The 27,267-nt window shown below is 33.7% G+C and overlaps 1 protein-coding gene across 9 annotated transcripts in view; it reads right to left on the reverse strand.

Annotated features, from left to right (window-relative positions):
* LOC105199815 (synaptotagmin-7) overlaps positions 1–27,267 on the reverse strand; it is a 248,139-nt gene that overhangs the window by 67,402 nt on the left and 153,470 nt on the right. For 2 of the 9 annotated variants that reach the window (XM_039452062.1, XM_039452061.1), the window contains exon 1: positions 9,532–10,362. The exons of the other annotated variants lie outside the window; for them this stretch is intronic. The gene's annotated coding sequence lies outside the window, so the exon portion shown is untranslated. Of the gene's footprint in view, positions 1–9,531; positions 10,363–27,267 lie in introns of those variants that run through there. 9 annotated transcript variants of the gene reach the window in all.

Below are 27,267 nucleotides of genomic sequence, written 5' to 3' on the forward strand. Positions count from 1 at the left end.
AAAAGATGACATTCTTTCATTAAATAATTTTTAAAAAAAAGTTTGTATTTTAATTTTAGAATTTAAAGTTTCCTCCAATTAAAAGTATTAAAAAAATATATATTTTTAATATATAATGTATGTATTAAATACATTATTGAAACTTAAATGGGTTTAGTGTACATACCATACATTATATTATATTTAAGGATGTATAAAACATTAAGAAAATTATAAAAAAATGATAGATTGTTTTACATTATATTTAAAAGTAATAGACAAAATTTGGTGATAATTTTCTATCTGAATAAAAAATTATTTCAATAAGAAGTAGACATATGCTCTAATAAAATTATAATTATTAATAACATAATGAAATAAATAATGAAAGAATAGGAATATTTTAATTTAAGTATAAATATTCAAAATAACTTATAAAGTTTATTATAAAGTTTCATTGCAATGCAGAGATCAGTGTTGTAAAATGAACAAAATTTATTTATTCATTTATTTATTTACAAAATAACTAACAGACAATCACAACAAAACTTTGTATAAATCATCTTAAATACTTAAAGTGTTTATAGAAAAAAGTTGAAATTTTTTATAAAGTTATAAAAAATAATTAAATTTCTAATAACACACAGAGTAAATAAACTATAAAAATGTGTTATTAAATAAAAATATAATGTTATTCACATAACTTTCATATGTATATAGTTTATTTGAAGTATTAATATTAAACACGTTTCCAAATTGTATTTACTTTGCATAAAGGAACTATACACCCTTAATATACAATATATAAAAATGCTATATACATACGCATTATTTATTATAATATATCACCTATTATGTACATATAGTACATAAATTTGGTACACAATCGTATCTTTCACACGTTCGACATTGACCGTAGGTGTAAGTAATACTCGAGTGAACATTTATCTCCTTTCCCGGTGAATATGACGGTGACGATGCAGCCGGAAGCTGCTTACGCGTATCGACCGTGCCGCAGAAATACGAACTTTTTATGCGACGCGGTAGACGACGAGCGTCGCTGGGGGAGACGCGTCTTGAAACGAATTGCAAGGACGTGAAATTAACAGTCGTCGTATTGAAATCGCCCGCCGGTGCTGCTGGGGCGACCATGAATCTGGAACTTCCCGGACTTTCAGTAGTCGCGCGCGCGTGCTTTATCGAAAGACCCAGCCGTGCAGAAAGTACAAAGCGATATTATATAAAGGACAAGTGTCGACCACGCTCGTCGGCTCTCAGTGTTTCTGTTAAAATGCATTTAGCGTAGCAAAGGAACTTTTCTAGTTCGCTGGACGGCTTCTTTGTCACTGCGAGAACGCTCTTCCGCCGAGGAGACAGAACCGCGAAGAGCGACTTTCTCGACTGCGATACTGTATCTGATACTTGTCAACGCATTCGATTATTCCGCATGATTGTCATTCCGTTATATTCGCCTTCGCGGAGCATTTTGCGTCCCTTCCGCACGCGGCACCAAATAAATTCGCAATGCTAAAGACCCTCTATCAAAGTCTGGCTATAATATCCATTTCCACCAATGCAGAATAACTTTGATCTTAATTTAACTTTTTATCTTTTTCTAGTTTTAAGAATTAGAAGAAGATAAAGAGTAAGTTAAACTGAGATCAAAGTTAATCTATCTTGCTGGAAATGGACACAAGACAGTGAGTTTTGACTGGTCCGCGAAGTTTTATCAATTCTCAAGAGAGAAAGAGATAAAAGAAGTGATAAGAAAAAACAAATAGAAAAAAAAGCTATCTCTAACACACGATATCGCACGAATATACGTGCGATATCACGATATCGCACAAATATTCGTATAATATCACATGATATCATGTGTTATTGGGAAATTTTCTCCTTCTCGCTAACGTCCGTCGCTCTCGCAGAATTTTAACAAAATGACCAGATTTCGATTGTAGGCTCCCTGTTCACGACGGAAGCGAGATCACGACGATAATGTGAGATGTTACATAAACTGAATATATATTTTGTCACGCATCGAAACGTCAAATCGACCATCGATTCGGTTTTATCGCGCGACAAAGATATAAACAATATGTATATGATCGTTACCACCGATAAATACTGAGATTTCTCTTGGATTACGGATCTGTTAGCTTTGTACTAATTGTGTCAATTTAATCTTAATTCGAACAGAAACGCGCGCGCGCGCGCGGGGAGAGTTTACGCGGAAGATCACGGAGAATTACATAACTCCGCAATTATTTCAATGCACACAACTCATTCACTCTCGCGCGGATGTTTATTAAATTTCCGGAATTTGTCACGCTGACAGACGAGAGAAAATTTACCTCTTCTTACTGAGCGCGAAAGATAAATGCGCCTGCTGTTTCGCGTGCACAAACATCCGTTAAAATTTACGGTACTTTATTATGTACTGGAGCCCGATTTAAATCGACCGTGCGACCACGAGAAGTTTCACCGGCATCAGTTGCTTTCCTACATGCGGTGACTTCCAAGCTCGCCCACGGTTCCAATAAAAAAAAGTCTAAAATGGAAAACAATGAAAGAATAATAAAACCGAGTTAGGAGCGTCGAGTTTCGAAATGTCAACGTGCGTAAATATAATAGCGGACGTACGTGGTTTCGATCAAAGCTCATTTGTACGTCGGCGATGCGCGCCCTGTGATTCATTTACTATTCTTCGTACCTGCTGAAATCGCAGTAATGATTTTTCAGCTGGAGTAACCCGCGATTGCGCATTTTTATATACCCAGAGAGAAGAGGATCGAGATGCGAGACTTTCGTTTCTAGCTTCGAGGATTCCGCCAGTGCTTCGGTTTTGTACTTATATGTATATATATATATATATATATATATATATATATATATATATATATATATATATATATATAATGTATGTGCACATAAAACGTGACGATACTGCAAAAGATATCTATGTGTGTGTATATATATTATAGAGAGACAATCGAAAAGTTACTGAAACTGAATAACTGTTATTTTGTAATGACTGAGCGGAATAAAGTGAATTAAACGTTACTTTGTAGAAGAAACCTGTCACTTTTATTTGTATAAGCAGAAAGCATATACAATATATTTATGGATTTGTGAAATTAAATGTTATAAAAAAATTAAAAATTTAGCTATTAGATCTGTGAAGTATGTTCAAAAAATATTGGCATTGACTACTTCTATGAATGAAACTTATCTAGAATTTTTTTCGAAGACACATACAGTTACTAATATTAAAAATTTAATATACTTTATATTAATATATAATTGTAATTACTTATAAAGAAAGTGAAGTATAATTAACATAGGGTAAATAATTTAATTTAAAATATACTTGTACACTGATTGTGAGAAGAAAGTTGTCAAATATATGTATAGTTAAATAAAATATATAAATGTAAATTTAAACTAAAATTCAAGTACTTCATGTATATTTTTAAATCAAATACATAGATACTTTACTGAAAAAATTTAATCAAGTTAAAACATTTAATTAAGTCAACAAACTTCTTTTTCATTGTACGAAACTTAATGTCAATATTTGGGAAAAAGTTCGACATGAAGATTAATTCTTTTTAAACCTTTTTCGTTTGAAAGCTATTAAGAAAAGAAGAGCATGTAAATTTTTAACACCCTGTCTCTCTGAAAGGAGGCCTCAGAGACCATATTCATATGAATTTTTTCATGAAGTAACCTGAGAAATCAACTATGGTCTCTAAAGTCCCATTTCAGGGATACAGATGTTAAAAATTAAAAAAAATTAATTTTTTTAAATAACGAGTAAACTAATAGTTATATTAATTAAATAATTATTTTGTATAATAAGTGAAAAATGACATCTCATTATACATAAAACATGTATATATATTCCTTTTGCACTTTAGGCTAACAAAAATGTTAAATTTTTTTATAGTGTGATTTCATTTTTTGTTTATGGTTCAAAAGAATTCCTATTTATTTAGTATATCTGTTAATTTCAGTAACTCCCCAATTGTCCTCAAAAGTTATCATGGGTGAAAATACTACAACAAGAAAGTTCGTAAAAAAAAAGTTAAGTCATGAGTGCAATTTCATACCTGTCTCAGTAGCTTTTCAATTAGAGGAATTTCCAATTTAGCAAATTACGAGATTCACGAGCAAAGTGCAACTATGTGTAAAATGAATCAATAGAGATGTAGTTGAGCAATCGTATAGTTGTGGGAGCCACAGCCATACATCAAAGTCGCTAGAAGACGATAATTTGATCACAACTTCTTATTGAGCTTTAAATGTCAGTAATAAAAAAACTTTTGCTCAAAGTGAGAAAAAAAAAGCGCGAATATTTTCATCGATTAGTTTTTGAAAATTTTGCACGCTCGGAGTTAAAACGGTGATAGCAATTATAAAAGTGTGCAATTGTACAAGCTTCGACTAGTTATTAAAATTAAAGCTTTAGTTGTAATAACTAAAAAATTATTCAACTGCATACATTAATTCATAAAAATGAGCTTTTTTACTTTTACAGTTGCCATCACTACGTTTTTTTTTTTTTTTTTTGAGGAATATCACGGTATAAACTACTCCTAGACGGCATAAGAGAAAAAGGATCAGAAGGGGAGGAGGAGGGAGAGGGATAAACTAGAGAACCAGCATCTGGCGGATCTTTTTAAACACTTAGGCAAATCCGCATCGTAGATTCGACTGCGCACTTCGCAAAGACTGCGACCCCGTAGAGTCTTTGCGAAGAATCTGAGCAACGATAAGCACCCAATGTACCTCTATCCGGTTTGAAACGCCGCGTTATACTTTTGATTTATGAGAAACTTGATCGTTTCGAGTAGTAAATTTTTCAAGCGAACGCGCCCAGAATCTCTACTATAGCATTACAAGATCCGTTTTACTTTGGTCAGCAAATTTACGACAATAATTATTATCCCGTTTTATATCTCCCGCACTCTTATCTCTCTCGCGGTGCTCGAAGCAACAGCCATAAATTTTACGCACGCAAAGGAAAGGAAAAAATTGCCCGCGCGAACCTATGTAAGTCGCTTCACGCCATAAACGAGATTCTTTCGAGCGCATATCACATGATTAATCTCGCCAACAATTGTCTTCCATTCTTCGAATTTTGAGCTACAACGTACATATTTTCAGACAGCCTTTGACAAATTTTCCGATAAGGGGTCTTTTTAAAGAGACAACGCGTATCGCGAAGCTACGCTATTGTCTCTGTAATGAAATTTTAGCAAGAAAAGCAAAGAGGGAGAACTATGCGTTTTTACCGCGGGCCGGATGTTTTTTCAATGTAATTATCAGCTGCTAAAAAATTCAACGTCGTCACGAAGCAAGAAGTTGCCTTACTCTCGCCCAATTTCGCGTGCAACGTTAGCGACAGTTGTTACCAATATCATTAGGCACCAGCGGGGAAAGTTTAGTGCTTTAAAAGTTTCTCTAAAGCGAAATAACGGACAAAGAGCGACTTGCGCGCTGGCGCGTTGCGCTTCGCAGCTTCATTCGAATGAGAAAATGGAATTTCAAACGAGGCACTCCCGAAGTACTCCGGCCTTTCAGCGCTTCAGCAAAAGAAAGTAAGACTTACTGCTTTCGTAAGATAAAGCGCGAGTATGTGCTCCGTATTATACAACATTAAGTAAGCATCGCCAGTTTTCTCACGAGCGATGCGCGACTTAATCCTCTCGACGTAGACGCTTCGCGTAATACATAAATTAACATATGAGAATGTTTTTGTTTCCTCTATTTGAAAATGACGACTTCGAACTCGCATAATGTTATAGAAACAGAAAATAAATCGCTCGACACAGTTTTCGGAGGCTCTATGATATTTCGGAGGCAAGGATAATTTTTTAAAAAATTATCGTATTGAAGCTGAATCCCGGTTGTGCCGTATATTTCAAAATTACATCTACACGGGTTTTTTTTTAACGCAAACAATACATAATGTTTACACGAACCTTTTTCATGTGGACAATGCAAATATGTGAAACGTGTAAACTATTGTAAATTGGATAATACAGAGCACAATGGAGAAAAGTAATTAAATTTTTAGATTGTTAATGTATCTGATTTTAATGTATTAATAATAAAAGTATATTATGTAAAAAAATTGAAAAGTTAGAGAATACGATATGTATCAAATTTTCATTGTGTTACACATCAGGTTCAAATTTTCTAAGATCCATAGGTTATAGTTTACGTAGATGACATTTTATACACAGTAATGTACGTATACGTTGTTTACGCGTAATGTAGGCTATTTATATTTTATACGTAAACGGACAACCCTGAATCTGTATAAAATAGTGCCGGTTCTGAAATAAGCGTTTCAAAATCAATTTCGTTTAACGAGAGGTCCCATCGAAAGTGGGGGCTTGTACCACTCATTGCTCCCAAGTGTGATCTCGTACATCAACCTTCATGTAACTTTCTTAATGATTTAATAGATAATTTGTAAGCCTGAGATTAAATTAAGCATAGCGTGTATATTTATTCATTGCAGCTTTCTCGCGATATATCCGATCGGGTTAATTATCTCGATCTACAGTGTAGACACCGAACACTCTGGCGTCGGCCCCTCGCAATTACTATTACTTTCGAGCAGGAAAGTTCACGCCAGTTGAGTGGCCAATCTGCAATGGATACCACGATTGATTAATTATGCACGCGACTGTGTGAAAGGGACGTAAAAGAGACGTAACTTCTTTTCACGGAAGCTGCGAAAGTTAGCTGTAACTCGTTAATTATCTAAAACTTTATAATCATTCCGTTACCGCAGATGTTGTACAAAAGTAATACTGAACGCTGATGAATATCGCGTAGCAGAAACTGTTTCGCGAAGTTCGTTAGACGCAACTGACTTGTCATAAATGCGTACTCGTTTTATGCTAATTATTGACTTTATACGAATTGTTATTTGAAACACAATTCTAAGACTCAAATAATATGAAATAATAAGATTCAAATAATTTTAATACATTGCAATGAAAATAATTGCGACAACTCGGCATATATTTGTCATCTCTATTTTTAATATTTATTTAATATTTATTTAAATAATATTATATCTTTATAACTTTTCTCAATTTAATTGGATTCTTGCGTTAATATTTAACATAATTCATATTTTCAGCGATAAAAAACTCTGTATTGGAAAATGTACTTCAATTTAAAAAAAAAATTTTAATTACTCTCGTTTACATTTTTCAATCTATTTTTAGCGCATTTAAAAATTAATCACCTCAATGTACTGCGGTAAAAATTGTTGCTACAAAATTAATTTTAAGCAAATTGTATTTAAAAAATTATAATGACGGATGTATGACAACTTTGGCAAAAGCGAGATACAATGATTTATTCTGTGGTTTGTGAGTGTAAACGTACTCAATAGCAAAATTAAAGCTATTTTTCTTAAAACATTACTTTTCTACAGCCCACAAATAGACAAATTTTAAGAAAATTTGCTAAAAATGATAATAGAATTTTCATTTAAAGTCTCTTTCACGAATGTGTAGCTTCGTTAGCAATTAGTTAGTCGTTTCTAAAATATTGATCTAAAAAGTAGTTGTTTTTAAATGGAGACGCGACAAAACTCAAATTTTTTATAAAGTTTGTGAAATTCCATGGCGTTAATTAGAAATCTCATGCAAATGCGGTTTACAGCTTTCGAAAGCGTGAATCTTTATTTTTAATATACGTACTCGTAGAGCGTTCGTCGTGCGATTTTTTCACCGAGTTATTCAACATTAAAACAAAAATAATTTTTTTTTTAAACAATTCTTCAAAATACAATAAAATGACGAGAAAAATTTCCAATTATTTTTTAATGATTTCAAATCGTTTTAAAGGACAGGCTTTAATCCTCAAATTCATGTTAATTTGAGTCGCAAGAAGGCGTTTGCAGTATTTTCGAGATTCAAATCCATCATGAATTTTTCACCTTTCCTAACGTAAAAGCATCTTCTAGAAAAATCAATCCAGGAAATCGAACGTAACCTTTGCCCTTTACAATAAGCCCAGGAAGATTGTTCTTACGATTAATTTTCACAAAGATTTTTTTTTTGCTGCAGAGTAACGCTTTAATTTTGCCGTTGAGTATGTACATGATAAAATTATCCAGAACGATGTTGAAAATGTATTTTGGATTGCGAAGAATGCAACAACGACCATACGAATACGAGTCTAAAAGTCCAGAAGCTAATTCTCGTCGTAAGCGAGCAGAGACAGGAATAACGCATTGGCGACAGCGGCCTTAATTTATCATTCAATTTATCATAAAACGTCGGCCCTTCCCACAAGAGTCGTTCGTCCCTCGCTCGCCGTCGCCCGCTCCGCTATCCTAGGGTTAACGCAACAATTAACTCGCGTGTACGAGCCGTTTCGCCGCCCGATTTCCCACCGCTCACACTTATCAGAGCCGCCCTCGTTAGTCCCACCTGCGGCGGGAGCTGCGTCGCGGATCTCGTTAACTAGTCGATTGGGGAGGGGGAAAGGGGTGCGTTAACGCTCACGCGGAAACGCGCGTGCGATCGCTGGAAATCGAGGGGGTGCCCGAGGGACAGCCGAGAGCGTGGCTCGGCAAGGGCGCGTTTTACGTCGGCCGCCATTTACGTGGCGTACGGTAGGAAGATCAGCTAGGCGTGTAGAGGTGACTTAGCGGTAGGAAAATCCTTCGCACGACGACAACGACGACGATGATGATGATGACGGGCTCGCGTGCCCAGCGTCGGCGTAGTGAGACTCTCTCTCACCGGCGAAACACCCCTGACCCACCTGTTACTATCGGCAGACTATCTGACCACGCGAGAGAGAAAGAGAGAGAGGGAGACGAGAAAGGGGTGACGAGGCAGCGGGAAATCGCGCCGCGCCTCTCTCTCTCCTTCGTGCGTGACCTTTACGACCACCGCGGGAAAAGCTTGCGACGTCGACCTGAGAAAGATAAAGTGTTGTTTGTAGCAAGAACCCCCCCTCTCTCTCTCTCTCTCTCTCTCTCTCCTCTTCTCGTCGTATCGCCCCGATCGTATCTAACATGCTTGCTTCGAATTTGCATACGTTTCTCCTCCCACCTCGTAACTCGCGGGCCGTAAAGATGTCCGCGCCAGCTCGGGCACGAGGCGCGAAGCGGGCGGACCCCCATTTCCTATCTTCGCATCGTACTTCGGTTAAGAGCATCTCCGTCGAGAGTGCACTCTCAAGACATCGCGTTTTACCTCTTGCCTCGCGAGAAATATCGCGACTCCGATATTTTCATTAACGTCAGGCAACGAAATGCGCTTCATCTTTCGTTTCGATCGTACGTCGAACTTGGTTCGTTACTACCTATCTCAGAGTGATTATCGTCGTGCGTTTAATTTCAGTGTGAAAGTATGAAACAAGCGATATTTCGGCCGATCGCCCTACGAGTCGTGCCCTACATGCGCCGATCGTCGAGATCGGCCCTTCGGCGATTAATCGTCGAGAGTGACGCTGCGCGTCGTCAAGAATAAATCGGAGCCCCAGAGCGGGGGGTGAGACCCCCCCGTGTACCTTATCACCGATTGCGTTCCTCACGGGCATGGTGCTCTCACGGCGTCGCATCGCGTCGCGTCGCACCGATTACCGTCGGGCCGACCGTCGCGAGCGTCGTACTTCCGCGCGGATTGCTCCACGATCCGGCGTGCGGCCGTAACGAAGGAGGCTGGGCCCGGCGGCGGGACACACCACGCATATCACAGTAAAACGTGTCCGGCTCGAGTCAGACGAGTGCGCGTCCTGTTGCGCCTGACGCGAGCGTACGACGGCGACGCGCGAGTGAGGTCGCTTCGGTCTGACCGTAACGGAGTCGCATCACTGACTGAGGCTTTCCTCCTCGTGCCGGGGCCCCCTTCCAACCCCTAAGCTCCGGGGGTTGCAGCGCGTCGATCCTCGGAGCTGGAGCTTTCGATACGTTGGCGCCACCTCGCTGCTCGCGAAAGAAATCTCGACCGCCGCTGAGGGAAGTCGCGACGATTGTGAGAAAGAAGTCGAGTTCGCGAAGGGTCTCGAAGGACGCTAACTGTTAATGTCTGAATGTCACGAATTCTGAAACTTTTGTTTTAGAGAATTTCTCTCACGTGATTCGTCAAATCAGATGTCATCAGACCTCGATGTCGTCTTGAAAAGCCTGGCGTCCTTTATAAACGGAGAATTCTTATTCTATCTCAAAATGTTTTGCACAATGATTTCAAAGATTGCTGTTATAGAAATCAAAGTTTTCAATTTTCGAATTGGAAAGATCAAGGTACTCCAATATCTTTTCTTTAAATGAAAACATCTCTGTTTGGATAACCGCAGATTTTTATTAGAAAGCTCAAAACTTTAAGTACAATAGTTGTAACGAAAAGTTTATAATTATTATATAATTAATCTACTTTTTGGAAATACCTTAATTTTTTTATCTTTATCTAAAGATAGCTAAGTAGTTTCTATGTAAAAAAATAGAATTATAAATAACGCATCAATTACTTTTAGTCGTATTTAAATATTTTTCTTTTAAATATATATATTATTATTAAAATATACATGGAATAATGGCGAACATTTTATTATATCACATATCTCTAAATAAAAAGTATTATACAAGCAGCTCTCTTCATTTAAAAATATAAAGAAGAATATTGAAGTATTAGAGGAGAAAAGGGTATTATGGCTACTGTCGACAATATGGCTACCCCTCTTATCTTCGTTATTAGTGACGTATTCTAACAATTGCTTGTGGAGTTATTTGTTTAGTAGCCTGCCATTTTTTAGTGATGCTAATACGGCAATACATAATAACTGACAATTGTTATAAGGCATTTTTACTTCTGAGCACTTCTAAACTTTTCAAGGTATACTTTTAATCTTTAATTACACACACTTCCTTATACATGTATATTATTTTTAAACTTGAGTGCATTATCACACGAATGTACATACATTCGAGTATTCTTTTGTCATTTAACTTTTTATTCAATTATACACATTTCGAGTTATACAAAGTTAAAACAATAACATGGAATTTTGTTAATATTTTGTTAATAGTTTTTTAAGCGAAATTTTTATATCGAAATATTTCTTCGATAAATCAATTATCATTCTAGAGGGCGGTGTTTAGAAACATTAGAGACATCGTTTTATGCTTGTTGTTTAATGTTAAACAGAGATAAAATGATATTTTTAATGAAATTTCTAATGGTATTTCTAAAGTTTCTGAAAAATTTTAATCAATAAAATTCGAAACAATGTGAAAAATTCTAAATGTTTAGTACACTTAACTCATTATAAATGAATATTATTAGTAATTTGTATAATTTATATAATTTTTTCAAAATAAAAAATAAAAAATATATTTTTGAATAAAAGATATAAAATAATTATATTTAAATAACGTTATATTCATTTAAAGATAAAATCGGATTTTTAGTAATACATGCGTAGAAATCTGGCACATAGTTAGACATTAGTGTGACAACATATACACATGTCTTGCTATCTTATTGCATATACATTATACATAGTGATATACAGGAAGTCTCCGATGTCGTAAAAACCGCAAGAATAGATTCTTGAGATTGTTTTGAAACGGAAATTCTCTACATATTTACATCAAAATGTCGAGCTGCTATAAATTTTAAATGAGAAGTGTTTAAAACTGTCAAATCAAACTGTCCAAAATACGCGCGCTCAAATATGACATATTGCACAGTAGTGAAGATGTTCCTAAATAGGATTCTTATTTTTCATATTAATCTTGCATACACCTTCGCTAAGTGATGTGCCACACCAAGCACAAATTTCAGATTGTTTTCAAGCGGAACAAAAAGTCATCATGACGTCAAAATAATTTTAAAATGATTATTAAAAGTCACTTTTCAATCAATCACAAATTATTTTTTATTTATTGTTCTAAGTTCGATTTGCCAATTTTAAACCTTTCTCATTTAAAAACTATTGTAGTCTCTCTCATCATTTTATTAGAACTTTCGTCTCAAAATAATCTCAGGGGTCTACCCTTAAGCGTTATTACAGTCTTTACCGGATATTCTGTATAACAATAATGTATGCATAAGTGTCCTTAATAATTCTAAAATATGCGTCCTAAGCATCTTAAATTACATCGTATTCCCTGTCAAGTCATATTCAGAAAAGTAATACGTATTATCATGAAAATATCGTAAAAGCTTCAAGGCACGGAATATCCCGGAGATAAGACGGAACGACCGAAATTTGATCGACATCCCGAAGAATCATCCTCGTGCCTTCACCAACACAATGTATTGCAATCCAACGAGCGTGGCTTATATGCCAAGGCGCAATATGAAATTCACTTTAGACGAGCCATAATTCGCATCAGATTTCAGCATAGAACCATGTTATAATTTTACGCTGTGTATTTTGTATGTATTATTATATGTAAATATGTTAATGTACATGTGTGTGTTGAATTTTTGATATTTTAAATGCGTTGTCCGTATTATGCAAAGATATAAATATAAATAGAATTCTATTCTGCACGGATATGAATACATACCTAGATCGCAAAAATCTGCTTAACGCGCACCAGAGAATTCGTATCAAAAATATATTTTTTTAGTACAAACATGCAATTGTGTAGCATGATAATTTTTAATAATCTTTGATAAAAGATAAGAATACGATGTAAAAATAATTTAATATAAAAGTACATCGGCAAAGAGTAACGTCCTTCATTTCAAATATTCAGAAAATTAAACACCGAACTTTCCAGATGAGCGATCTATTCGAAACCACGTAATTTTTAGATCGACTACTATAACTATCGTAACTAGTATGGAACACTTATCGATAATGGAACACTTATTTACCTTCCATCCATTTTCCTTTTTTTCATTTTTGTAACTGTCACCGCGCTCCGTATTTTCATAAAACGCATACGCAAACAATTCGCGGACAGGTGGTCAATGAAATCTTTCTCCTAAAGTCCAAAAATAAAAACGGTTATATATCGCAAACGTTCACCACACGTCAGAAATAAAGCAAACGTTTTAGATGAAATATAGAAAAATGCGAAACGCAGGAAGTATGAAAACGTGCGATCATGAGAAAATATAGTGCACGGATTAGAGGAGATTTTCATGATACAACGCGATATGACTTGTCATCGTTTCTATCTCCCCTTTTGCTTGTCGGATCACCGCTGTCTCTTTGCAGCGGATCATACCGAGACAAGGAGAATTGCTTGGAATCCTTTTTCATTTGTCATACAGAAATTTGAAGTAGCGGAGGTATCAGAAAACGCAGGCGGCGCATTATTATGCGGCGACAGAAGGAGGAAGAAAAATGTCCATCGTGTGTTGTTGAACTTTAAAAAAAAAATTGCGGTTGAACTTTTCATGCTTGTAAACGGCATTTACTTTTTGAACTTTACATGTGTATTTTCAACAGATGAACGAAGATGAGAGTAATGCATTATGCGATAGCATCAACACTGTTTACATTAGGATTATTAATTGCAACGTGACTACGCTTTATGCAGAAAGGTCAGAATACAATGCATGCAAGATCCTCTTGGTCGAGCGGAATGTTTGAAGTCGGGATGTAATGCATCCAAAGGGTGAAATGTATTCTAATTCTAAACGTGGCTGTCTGACTGACATTACACATATTCGTCGAGAGGGAGAGAGCTGCCTACTCCTTTGGACAGATAAAATTGAGAAGCAGACGGCTACATTTGTCGTTCTGAATGTACGATGAGAATACGCGCTATTGTTTCGCTATTCACACGTCAACGAGGTAATTCGCTAATTCACAATGAAACACATTTCCACCAGTGTTTCGCCTAACACGTTAGATGTGCAATATCATTTATCTTTTTTTGAAAGGCACGTTCAGAAGATATGCACGGCGCACAAAATATTCTGCTTCAATGGCATTTCAATTATAAATAAAAATTTATTCAATACACAATATTAATAAAAATTTCTAAGTGATTTAAAATTAATTGAATTTAAAATATATATAAAATTACACATTAAATATTAGTACTAAGCTCTACTTATGACCTAAATGCAGTTCGTTTTGTGCCCCCCCCCCCCTTCACATCTCGATCTACAATAAGTTCTGTATTACTACAATTTAAAATTAATTTGTTGAAAATCAATTAAAGTTATGATTTGAAATTAATTTAATTTTCAATCCATTATTACGTCTTTTATTAGTATTAAATATTAGCACTAAGCTCTTCTTATGACCTAAAGGCATCTCGATTGTTCGTTTTGTGCGCCCTCCCTCACATCTCGGTCTACGTTCTGTATTACTATGATTTAAAATGATTAAAAATTTGTTTTTCCAATCTTTATTACTGTTTTTTATTATTACCCTTCAGAAATATTTAAAAACTAAAATTATATGAAGTAAATCTATAATTCCTGTGATAATATTTTATATAGAAAATGTTATATGTTCTGTAAATCAAGAAACATTAAAAAAATTAGAGTACATAAAAAAATGTACAAAATTATATCAAGAAACAACATATAAAATACATTATAATTGTAATACATTTTATAAATTATAAATAACAAATTATCATTATAATTTGTTATTTGTAATTTATAAAATTGTAAATAATAAAGTTATAAAATTCTATCTTTCGAATTTCAACACAGGTCATTTAAACTCGAATTTAGAAGTAATATTCGTTTTGATATAACAAGCTACACGTAAAATCTTACGCGTTTTGCTCTTTTTAATTCCGCGCCTTTCGAGAATTTCTTTTAAGTATTTTCAACTTCTTGCAAATTAACGCTCGTGTCAAGTAGCATTCGCTTACGTATAAATCGCGAAAGTTATAACGACGGCCATTAAAATGATCGAACTTGTATATAACTTGTATATAACTTGGTAGAATACGTCATGCTGATGACATTGCTGAAACGGCATTCCTTCCCGTCGCGGAAAAGCGGTCCATCCTTGGACTTTCAACATTCGGCTGCACATCCTGCACACAAATTCTCCGTTACTCAAGGTCGTCCATTATTCCCCAGACAATCGATGCGACGAAAGTCGGCGGGTATTGGACATGGTCCTACCCTTCGTCATGAGAGAAGGGTAGGAAAGCCTGGAGGCCGACCGTGAAACGGAAAAACGGCGGAACTCTAGTTTCAGTTCATAATTTTGAGCGTAGATCTCGTCGGTTGTTTTCGCGAAATATTCGGATTGCATTTGGCAGAACAACGTATTCGATCTTCGTACTATTATATTTTCGTATTTATTCTCAAGTTTGACAATTTTATTGTCACTGCTGAACAACGACGGAGTAAATAAAACATCAATAAATATCTTGCATTGTAATGCTGAACAAGTTGGTTTCAGCACATTTGTGGTAGCTATATCAAACGCAGTACTATAGTGATGACGAATGAATAAATCTAAAGATCAGACCTGGTAAAAAAATGTAGTTATATGATGTGAAATAAATTGTCATTCTAATATTTTTTTTATTCTTTGTGCTCGAAAATTTATTTCAAGTTCCTCAAAATTAGAAAAAAATCTAAAAAAATTATTTCTAGTAATATTTAGCAGTGGTTAACTCATGACTAGCAGTAAGTGGGTCAATCGAGTTCCAATAGACATTTGTTAGTTTCAAAGAATACTCATTCTCCTTTACATCGCAAGGATGTAAAAAATCGAGAATTGCTGTTTTTATCATTATTTTATGTACACACATGGGGCAACTTTTCGATTATCCAATAAAAATACGAGTCAAAAGTGTTCCATTCACAGTCTGTTGAAACGTACGTTTTGCGAGAAGTAAGCCTTTAATTAAAGTTAAATTTTAAAAAGCAAGATTTTAATTCAGTGATTGCCAAGATGTTAAAGTAACAATTTTATTTATAATTATAAGATTGCAAAACATGCTGAGAAACCGAGTTTTGAAATTGATTATATATTACACAATTATGTTCAATTAAAAACTACTGAATATATCTACATAATTTTAGCTAATTAAATGGACTCTTCTTTTGTCGCGTCAGCAAGGACGGTTCATTTATATCGATTTTAATTTATTAATTACACTTCCGGCTTCCTATAAACAAATCTAATTAATCCATCTCTAGCGGTAAGTTTAACTACAGTTGATTCATACACGCACATATAATTTTCAATTTATTACTGTTATTATTATATTTATTATTATTATGATTATTTACATTTACATATATATTATTAATTATTTCTTGTCATTAATTATTTTTGTTATTACGTAATGATAGTGCGCATACAAAATGATACATATACATATTTCATATTCGATAAACGAGAAACTTGTTGATTTGAATATTTGATTAAAAAGAACATATGTATAAGAGATCCCGAAAAAGATTTCCTAATACTATTACTCCTTTGTCAGGTACTATCATTTGTTCAATCACTTGTTGCTCTAAAAACATGTATCGTCGATCCAAATTAGTGTTATCACCTGCGTAAAACTGATCGTATTCTCGTATCCCAAGAGTTACCGAGGCGAGAAACATTATCGGTTATGACGGACGATGGCAGCTCTACTTCGTTGAGGTTTACCGACTATATGTGGTGCGCAAGAACCATTCTAATTTACCGACAGACGAGCGCCCATGGTTGTATGCCATACTGAAAGCTATGAGCTCGATAATAATAATAATAATAATAATAATAATAACAATAACAGCAATAAAAACGTATTTTACATCAAATAATATATATTTCTCAGAGTTTATTTTTTGAACTGTTCCAATCCTCTTGTCATTTTCTTCTTCTATAATTATATTTCACGTTTCTTTTAATTAGTCCTACGTCGATAGAGCAGAGGTTTCTCCCACAAATGTAGTATTTTGTGTTAATCTGTTTTTACTTGATATTCACTGTTGTTTTTTTAGTATTCGTGCATAAAATAAAAATGATAGCGGCAAGATACACTTCCAATGTATAAAGTTATCGTTAATTAGAAGGTACACTATTCGTACTTGGGAAGCAACATATGCGTGACAAGAAGCAATGCTGTCCGTTAATACAAATTGCATTTACTTATCAGCCGGAGACTAACCGGTACAATTTTTGAAGTCGTGAGTATACGAGCGCTCTTTGCTTAATTAAAATCCCCAAGGATATGCAGTGTTGCTCGCATCCGTTCTTTGTATGGTAAGGTGATACTCAAAACAAGTTCTAATTATTCTACCTGTGGTGAACCGGTCTTGTTCCAAGAACAATCATTATCGAGCGACATGTTTTTGCAGTCAAGATTAGTATGGCGTACGCGGTGTTCCATTGTATGCCATACTAATAAGAAAAGATCCTCAACTCAGACTCCCCTTTTCGAAATTCGAAAACTTATAAAACTTTAACAGAATATCTTGATATATAATAAATTGCTTTTCTGTTGTCCAAATTCATCTTGAAAGAATAGTCAACTCTTGAAGAACTTTTCGTTCTTGTTTTATTATTAAATAATTATATTTCGATAAATTATTAATCGATAAATCTTCTTTAAAAAATTAATTTTTTCTGAAATTATATATATATATATATATATATATATATATATATATATATGTATATATATACATACATAATTTCAGAAAAAATTAATTCTTTAAAGGAGGTTTATCGATTAGTAATTTATCAAAATATAATTTTATATATATATATATAAAACATTTTTTTGTTGGTAAATAATAATAAAACAACAATAAAACGACAATAAAAAATAATCTAATTTTCAGCGATTAGTTTTACCTCTTTATAGTGAATTCGAGCAGCAAAACAAAAATAGTTTTACATATTATGACATTTTCTATGTATTGCCAAAATACTATGTAATATAAATATTTTATAATTTTTTGAATATTCAAAGAACCTTCCTTTATAAACTGAGCTTGATGTGTCATTGTTAATACTTTAATAAATTTTACGTCGAACCTTAGCAAAAACAGGCAACAACGTAAATTTTCAAATCTTAACAATACGTTTTGCGGTTTTCAATAATCATAATTTTTTAATTAAATATTTGTTAAAGTATACAATGTAAAAATTACATAAGTTTATATAAAATAGAAAGTTTTCGTTATTTAGTAATCAATTAATTTACGCAAAACATGCAAAAAAATTAGAATTATTTTTAAGGAAGATACATAAATATGGTAAACTTAACCGTGTTGCACTTCAATCATTAATTATGAGAATTCTTTCAAAAATTATAAATAACAATAGGCAAGTGATATCGTTTTAAAAATCCTTTAATACTCTTTACAACTCTCGTTTTTTTTAATTTAAGTAAATACTTTTCGAGAAATCGTAGTTAAAAGCATTAAAGATTAAAAATTAACAGTATATAGAAAAATTCACTTTAAGAAATGTTTGAAATGTTCTCTATCAGTTTTCGCACAATAATAAAGCTTCTTCTCAAATATATTTCGAACATTTTGAGATATTTCCGGCGTTATTCTAGCATTGATCCACTATCTCTTAACGTAGATCATGAATAGTATTCGACGCTACGGCAAACATTTTTAAGCATCTTCAAAGAAAAAAATTTAATGGAAAATTCAGATAGTTTTCATCAATTCACGCAATTTAGTTTATTTAAAAATTTAAATTTTTCGTATATAAAACTTTCAAATGTATTTTCTTGAGAAACACTCGTCCAAATGAAAAAAATAAGACGCAACTGAAAAAAAAATTTAAAAATCTTTAAAATAATGAATCATCTGACTTCTGATTGCCAATTAAGATATTGAGATAGCTGCTCTAATCAAGGGGATGAATTCATCACTATTATACATCCCCTTTAAATAGAAAATGCGCAAAATATTTCGTACAAATCAATTAATTACAAGAAAATGAGGTAAAAAATTTTCATAGGCCTATCCTGTTTATAATTATATAATATAAATATATAATAATACATAATTATTCCAAAAATTCTCGCATTTTCACTCAATATCGTAAATATCGTTGATCTCTTAAAATTTTCATAAATGTCAATTTTAATACCTTGCAACATAACTGATAATTATTTTAGTGCCTAAAACTTTTCTTGATGTAAATTTAAACATAGTATTCGCACACTAAATAGGTCAAAGAATCTACAAACATAGATGGGCCAGTAGGTTGTGGACATCCTGTACATGTTCATAGAAGCAATACAGTTTCGTCGAGCGCACCGAGCTACGAACTACACAAAAACGTTGGTTCAATGAAAACTTACATCCCGTACATGTTCCAACCCCGTTTGCTTGTAGAAGCGAATATAACTGGATCCTTTAGGAAGCTTTTGACTTATGTGCAACGGTCAAACCAATTCTTCGAAATGCCATAACTCGGCAACAAACCATACATAATTTCTTGGCAAAAAGGAAAGAAGAATTGTGCGAGAAGAAAACGAAAAGAAAACGTTATATCTCTTACACGAATATACCATCGAACTTCGCAAGATCCAAATTTATGTCTCTCACTTCACGAGAAAAATTTCGGGCAAGCTAAAACAATGATTATCCGTTGCGCTACAATGCATTATAAAATCTATACTTGTGTCGCGAATATATTTTTTTGTGGCACAATTAAGAATTGATCTGTAACCTCTCAAAGTAATATCAAAAATTTTAAAAGTTTTATAGATTGTTTTATAATTACATTTGAGTGTCTGTGTAAAATTTAAGTGTATCCCTACCTCTTATTAGTTTAAAAGTCATTTAATTTTTCATTTGCTTTTTTCTCTTATAGAAAATCGCGTATTATAATGCTTATTTGCAAGCGTGATGAGAAAGTAAAATTAAATTAAATTTTTTACATTGAGAAAAAATTTATTTGTATATTTGCAATGACATAATTTATTAGATGTAAATAAATATTTATTCAATACAAAAATGATAGTTAAATTACATTAGTAATTCTTGTATTGAAGAAATATTTATTTACGTCAAACAAATATTTGTTTTTAGTCATTTCTTCTCTCGGTGTATATTAATAAAATTCTAATACTCATGCAAAGATTCATTTGGATCCATTTATTCGTTTAAAAGTTATTAACTTAAAACTGCAGCAAAATAGAGTAATTTTCGCTGCGGAAACTAGTATAAACCAAATTATTCGTTGCTTTCTTTTTTGTAGCAGAGCAAAAATTTGGGCGTTTGCCAAAATTTTTCGTCGTTGATTAGGGAAAAAAAATAGAGCTAAAAAGCACTCAGTTTTTAAACTTCGATAACTTTTAGCTCGTATTGTATAGCCAAAACATTCTTAACGCCAAGAAATTCGTAATTTAGCAATTTCTCCTCTCGTGATTGTAATTATCCGCAATAGAACTCACCTCTCTCTGTTTATTTATTCAAAATAACCTTCGTTTGAAAACTCTTGATAAAATCGATCGGTGGATATTTCGCATCTAATTGAAATTCATAGCGTTTCGAAATTGAGTTCGTATCTCTCTCAAAATAAACGATTGAATAATAGTTTACAGCCGCGTAATTGCATCTCCAATTAATAATAGAGAAGGACATATTATTAGCAATGGTACACTGTAATATCTCTACGTGTATTGTAACGTCCTCTGATTACAGATTATAAACCCGTAAAATGCTACAGAAATATATTAAAATTTTGTACACACTCGCATATTGCAGAACGCATGATTTTAATATATGTTTGTACCGAAAATACTCATGCGTAATTATAAAAAATTTTATTTTACATATAAAATAACCTAAAAAGCTTCATCTAGAAAAGTGGGACATCATGCCTGCTGTAACAAATACAATTTCATCATTACTTCGCAGCTATCGTTGCATCTGCAATTCTAGTCCTAATTTCCTCGTATTTCTATGCCTTAATAATCTCAATTTTCTCGTAACTCCTTCTCAAATCTTTTCGCTCTCCTCTCTGGTCTAGAAATACAATGTTAATTTAGAACGTATTCTTCTTCGTGCTATTCTCTGATGGAAGAGGATTAATATTTAAAACTAAGGTGGATCCTCTTCAAAATTGTATGGGAAAGTTTTACTTTATAAAATTTATCAAACAACAGAGATTCGGCTGCGAGAGAGGAGGGAAGAGCAAAGGGGAATGAGCTCTACAACTGTTGGTTCCGACAGAAGATCGTATTTTCCCTCTTGATATCGGTCCGGATTCTTCACTAAGAGCAGCCTTTCGTCCCGTTTTTGATTGTTAATCATCGATCCTGCATCCATAATAGAATCATACGGCATACTGGGATGGAAACGGATCGCGAAACGAACAAAAAGACCGCGTATTACCAAACAGAATTGCTCATACCGAGCTAAGCTTAGCGCTTTCAAGTGAAGTGGCTAAAAATGAGACGCGCATGCCGTCTCCATAGAATTTATAATAATAGCTGCGACAAGCTGTTTATATGTAAACAAATATTGTTTACTAAAAGATGCCGCAGTTTTTCTCCATCCAATGATCGCGTGTGTCGCACGTGTGTGAGGGAAATTCAATACTTACGCGGTACTTTGAACGTAACGGCGTTCCTGCCTATGCGCGTATATGGAACTTCGAAGAAAAATAAATCTCGCAAACGCGTATATACTTCGTGTATAAACGTACGTGCCCCCTTTTGCCATTCACAAGCCGTGAGGCAGGTCTCCACGTCGTATCATTGTCGAGCGCCCTACCCACCCCCTCGTCGTCGCGCTGTTAATCAGGTACGGGGATGAGGACGCAAAAAAGAAGCATAGGGAGAAACGATTTATTTCCATCGTCCTGTTTTCCCCGCTGAGAAACGCTTTATTTTTATCCGGGATCCCGGGCATCTGCGTTTCCAGACGCGACACGTGAACTTTATTATATACGAGTGTCTCCAAGGCGGTGTCTCCGCGATTTTACGACTGGACCGCAGCGGGAATGAGAGACGGTAGCAGACAGCGCGCACGGAGATTTACCTGACTGCATTATCTTTAAACACGGTATTAAAAGAAAAGGGAAAGGATAAGGGCGGGCGAACGTTACGTAAAATTCTTTATCGACGGTAATTTATCGTCCTATCACAGCAGAGGCGATAATACACGTTGCATAAAGGTGACGTTTATTTTTAAACGACTGCGTTGACCGATTACGCGGAAGCAAAGGGTTGTGCGGAACCATGGATCCCTTCGAGTCAATAAGAGGTAGTCGGCCGTAAAGCAGAATTAATCGTGTCACGCAAGAGCGACGTTCGTGTCTTATCAGTGGTTAGTTACTTCGACATGCCGCCGCGAAATCGTTTATTCCGTATAAATTTAAATACAAATTTATTCTCGGCATCTCTCTCTCTCTCTCTCTCTCTCTCCCCCAACCTCTCTTTCTCAATTTTATATATACACATACACGGTCGTGATTATTCTTTACTTGCGATATGCAAGCTTTGAGTTAATTCGATCTCGTGACTCTTAATTAGAAAAATAAGTAGGAAATGGTGAAATCGCACACACACATATTCCATTTTATAACAAAATTTATCGATTGCACTTTTATAATCAATTCTCAATATATTGTTAACAACTAAAAAAGTGCACACATCCACGAAATAAGTTATATAGTATAAAAAATTGTATACAAAGTTATATTAATTAATTTCTTTATTTATATTTTATAAAAATAAAAAAAAATCTCCGTACTGTCACGTAAAAAAAATTTTACTTCATATTGCACAAACGATAAATAATGATGTGTCTGATATTCAACGCACATTACCAGCGTTACGTAAAATACTTATATATATATACAGACGTAAACAGCGTAATAAAACACAGAATATTGCGTTGACCATAAAAAAAAAGAGAAATGAACTTTTCAGCTCTATGCGTGTTTTTATGCTATTATTAAATTCCTTTTATTATTTATTGCAGTCCACTCGTTATCATTTTAATAACTTTAGGATTAAAGATGTTTTTTTTCTAATTATTGCACAGGCTGGAATAAATAGAGTAAATACATAATTTATTGGTTATAAGTTATCTTAAATTGATTCTGCTAAAAACAAATATTATATTTAAATTAATATTTAAACTCACACACGTATCTGGCTATAATTTGCAGAAATTTACAATCACAATATTTTTTTTCATTATAAAATCACGCGCCATGTAAAATAAATACACATTGTACATATAAAAATCTATCATTTTTTAGTTGCAAATAATAAAAAAATTTTTTCATAATCTTCTCGGACATTCCAAAACTTCTATTATTTTATTCAATTTCAAATGCATTTTACGTATAAAATTAAATATCAAATTTAATAAAACAATAAAATATTAAAAATATACCACGTGTCATTTTGGACTCTTCATTGATATTGGATGTGAACTACCGTTCATAAGTTCAGGAACACTTGCGATTTTCTCACGAAAAGTTAAATTAAAGAAGTTTTTAAACAAGTTTATTAAAACATTTAAACAAATTTTGAACAAAATTTTTTCTCGTTTCTGTTTTCTTTAATTTCGAAATTAAAAAACATTTTAACGTGGTGGTCAAACTGGCTAAACACTCATGCGGATTAAAGAGATTCAGTTTCAAACCTGGCTAATATTTTTCACAACAAATTCTTTAGAATTTTTTCGGAAGAGGAGAGGGGATCGTAGAAATACCTGTTGGCATCGTAATATGCCTGGTAATATTAAATTAATTTTTAATGGTATTACAGTTCTATTTCAATTTAAAAGTTGTGTTTGAAATCGAAAGTAAAGCACACAGCTCAAAAAAGTTAGAAATTTTATGTAAAATTACACAAGAAACGTTATTTCAGCACCAAAATCGTTTTAAGCTTGACAATTGTTTGTGTTTTTACACATCAAGATATTTTTATTTAAAAAACATTTTGTAAAAATGAATTTTTACTGAAGAAATTCGACAGCGTTGCTGAAAAATCATCGTATCAATTCTTTTAATTATTTCAAAGCTTAAAAGCATTAAAAAATATTTATTGGTAAATTTTTATTTGATGTTTCATCAAGTTATAACGTTTCTAAGTAAGACAAAAATATTTAAAAAAAAATAGCAGTCTTTAATTCTGTGTAATTTAAATACAAAATTTTGTGGAAAAACAAAACTAAGAAAAAAAAAATAAATTTTTGCAACTTTACATTTTCTCTTTAAAAGATATTTTTCAAAGCTTTTCTACGTTTTTTTCGCCGAGTTAATTTTTCATGAGAATACGAGAAAATCGCAAACATTCTCGAATTTATGAAGAAAAGTGTTTATTACATATTTTTAAAAGATAAATAAAAAAAAAGAAATTAGTAATATAATAAAAAAATTAATATTTTGAATTGTAAAAGCAAATGTCTTACAGTTAACATTTAAATAACAAAAACGACAATACCGGTTGAAAGCAGTTCTTAGTACTCAATAGTTTTCTAGGTGAATTTATAAATATTTACAAGATCCCGCAAACTGCGCGCCGCATATTTGCCGGACTTAAGACACAGCTTTTTAGAAAGAACCCCGAATATAATATCACAAAGTTAAATATTACAATTAAGTTCTCATCTCTTTTAAAGATTCGTTCAGAACTCGTCTAGGAAATTTTAATAAGTGAATTTTACTACATTTTATATTCGTGATTGTACCGTGCAATACGGTCTGCATAGAAATGCTCCTCTTATTCAGGTAGGGATGTCAGCTTTGTTTTCCTTTTTTTTTTATGATATGGTAATGTAATTTCGCGGAGGAGGACCCGTCGCGCGATAGCTATAACTACACGTGCCGACAAGCAAGACGCCCGCGAATGCCCTGCGAGCACGTATTTTTATGCTGACTGAGAAAATATGTATGTTTACGTGATACTCTACCCAAACCCGCAAAATCCGTCGAAATTTTACGTTAAACGCGAACGTGTCATGAGCGCAATGTATCCAGCATGCGTGCAGTAGTGCAGCAATTTGCAATTTTATTATCATGTCCCCCCCCCCTTCCCTCTATATTTTCTCGTTTCATTAAAGCGTTTTGCATTCAAATCTTATGGCGCACCATCACGCTGTTACATGTTTAACGATATAGCGAATGACGTTTCGCGGATCGTCGTGAATAGGACGCACATTGAACGTCGAGAAGCGCCGATCGATTTAGAACCGTTTTGCAGTCGTGTAAGCAGGCGTATAAAACGATGGGATGTATCGGAAGAAGTCGGCGCTCGCATTTTCTTTTTATTCCTTCGGCGGGACAAAATGTAGCGGAATTTTTGCGCACGTGGCTCTCCGATAAAATCGCAATTATTCGAAGAGCGCGACGCGTACATCCGCACGTAATAATCGCTGAACGTAAATCATATATTTCATTATCACTATGTATGTACACGTACGGCAATTGTAAATTTTTAAATTTTATGTTCATGAACGTGCCCCTCGAGATGGTCGAAGAATAATTCAGAATCCAAAATCGAAGGGAAACCTTAGTCTTCACATTCGCATTACTGAATACGTCGAGAAATATTAACCTTTAAACATATATTGAAAATTCCCCTAGATTTTCGATCGCTTACTGTGTGAAGACGGAATGAGAAAAAAGATTTGAGCTAGGTGGAAAAAAAGTTTGAAGTCTCATCTATCGACTGCTATGATTGACCAACTTTATTGCTTAACTAAAATAAAATGGCACAAAAGTAAAGTTTTTTTGGGAAGGTTTCCCAGACTCACTTATGTCTTTAAGGGTTAATTATTATATTATAAATATTTTAGATTCTAGAATGTTGGTCAGATGATGTTGATCAAAGTTTGCAAATACATTTTTATACGTATCGTCCATTTATTACAACAACAAAAATTATATTTGAGTTTTGCGCAAAAAAAAGAAAATTCTGATTAAAATTCAATACCATGTACTAAATAAAGAGTTACTTTTATTCCTCTACAGAGTAAAAAATATTTTATATTTATTAAAACTGGACCTTGTTTAAATCTTTGTTTTAAATTTTTAACATTTGAATGTTAATTTACATGATGTCATTGTTCAATTTTGCATTAAATTGATGTTCAACATTTCTTAAAGCAACACAATTTATGGGTAAATGAGTGACACAAGAATAATGCAATTTTAAATGTAAATTTTTAAATAAATGTACGTGTTAATATAACTATTGATTTTACTAAAGAAATATGCTTCTTTAGAATTTCCAATTGTGTCAAGCTATTAATTTTTCGTGCCAATTTTTCACACAATGTTTGTATTACTTTCTAACATATTCATCTTTTGTTAAATCAATACCAAAATTCGAGTGAACCATTTGGAATGTGATATACGTTAAAAGCAAGTTTTCTGTCCACTATCACTAAAATGTCAATCATTCAAAACATTTAGACACGAAAACTTTGTTTTCTGAGTTATGTCGCTATAACAAATGGATGGAAGTTCTGTTACCGTTCTACCAAAACCGCGGCGAACACAAGATTTACAGTGAACAAGGAAAGAGAGAGTGAGAGGGAGGAAGAGAAGGATCGACGAAACAATAGGCGTCTGCCTCAGAAAATTACAGTCGATACTTCGTATTGTTACATTGTAACCATATCGTTAGACGGGTATTGATCAGAAGTGGGACTTTGAAATTCGTGCTTCTTACACCTCAGACGCTATCGGAGTATTCGATTACTCGATATAAACTAACAATAGAAACTCTCACGACACAACGGCGACAAGGGGATAAGATAGCCGGGATCAATTGTAACGAGGAACAGTCCTCAGGTATAATACCTCGATCGTGACAATTTCAGCTTCTTGCTGCTATACAACGGATCAACTGTAAGTGAAATTAAATCTTACGGAGACTATTGCAAAGTAAAGTGTCGTCAAAAATACGCAGATCCGCGACGCGATTCTGCAAGCTTAAATTTCATTAAAGTTCCAACAAGTGTAAACATTGGCAAAATCGCATGACGAGAATCGATACTTTGTTCAGTTAGAATGTGGATCGCACAAAGAACGTATTTTAAATCTACACGTCGAGAGTAAGCGAAATTAAATCTTCAGAGAATGATGTTTCTCCAAGTAAAGTCAGAAATGAAGTTTCTACGAAGGTACATAGAATCGCGACAGGATATTCTACAACGAGTAGCACAAAATTTCGTTAAAATTCCAAAAACAAAAATGTGAATCACACGAAGAATGTATTCTAAATCGATTCAGAGCAAAAAACCTGCTCTTCACCAGGCTGTTTTAAACTTTAAAAAACACTTGATTACTGAATCGCCAGCTCCATTACGCGATGCCCACATGATTCGAAAGGCTCGGATTAAAACGTGAAAGATTCATTCACTTTAA

The sequence above is a fragment of the Solenopsis invicta genome, chromosome 7 (genome assembly GCF_016802725.1).
Source record: "Solenopsis invicta isolate M01_SB chromosome 7, UNIL_Sinv_3.0, whole genome shotgun sequence".
Lineage (NCBI taxonomy): Eukaryota > Metazoa > Arthropoda > Insecta > Hymenoptera > Formicidae > Solenopsis > Solenopsis invicta.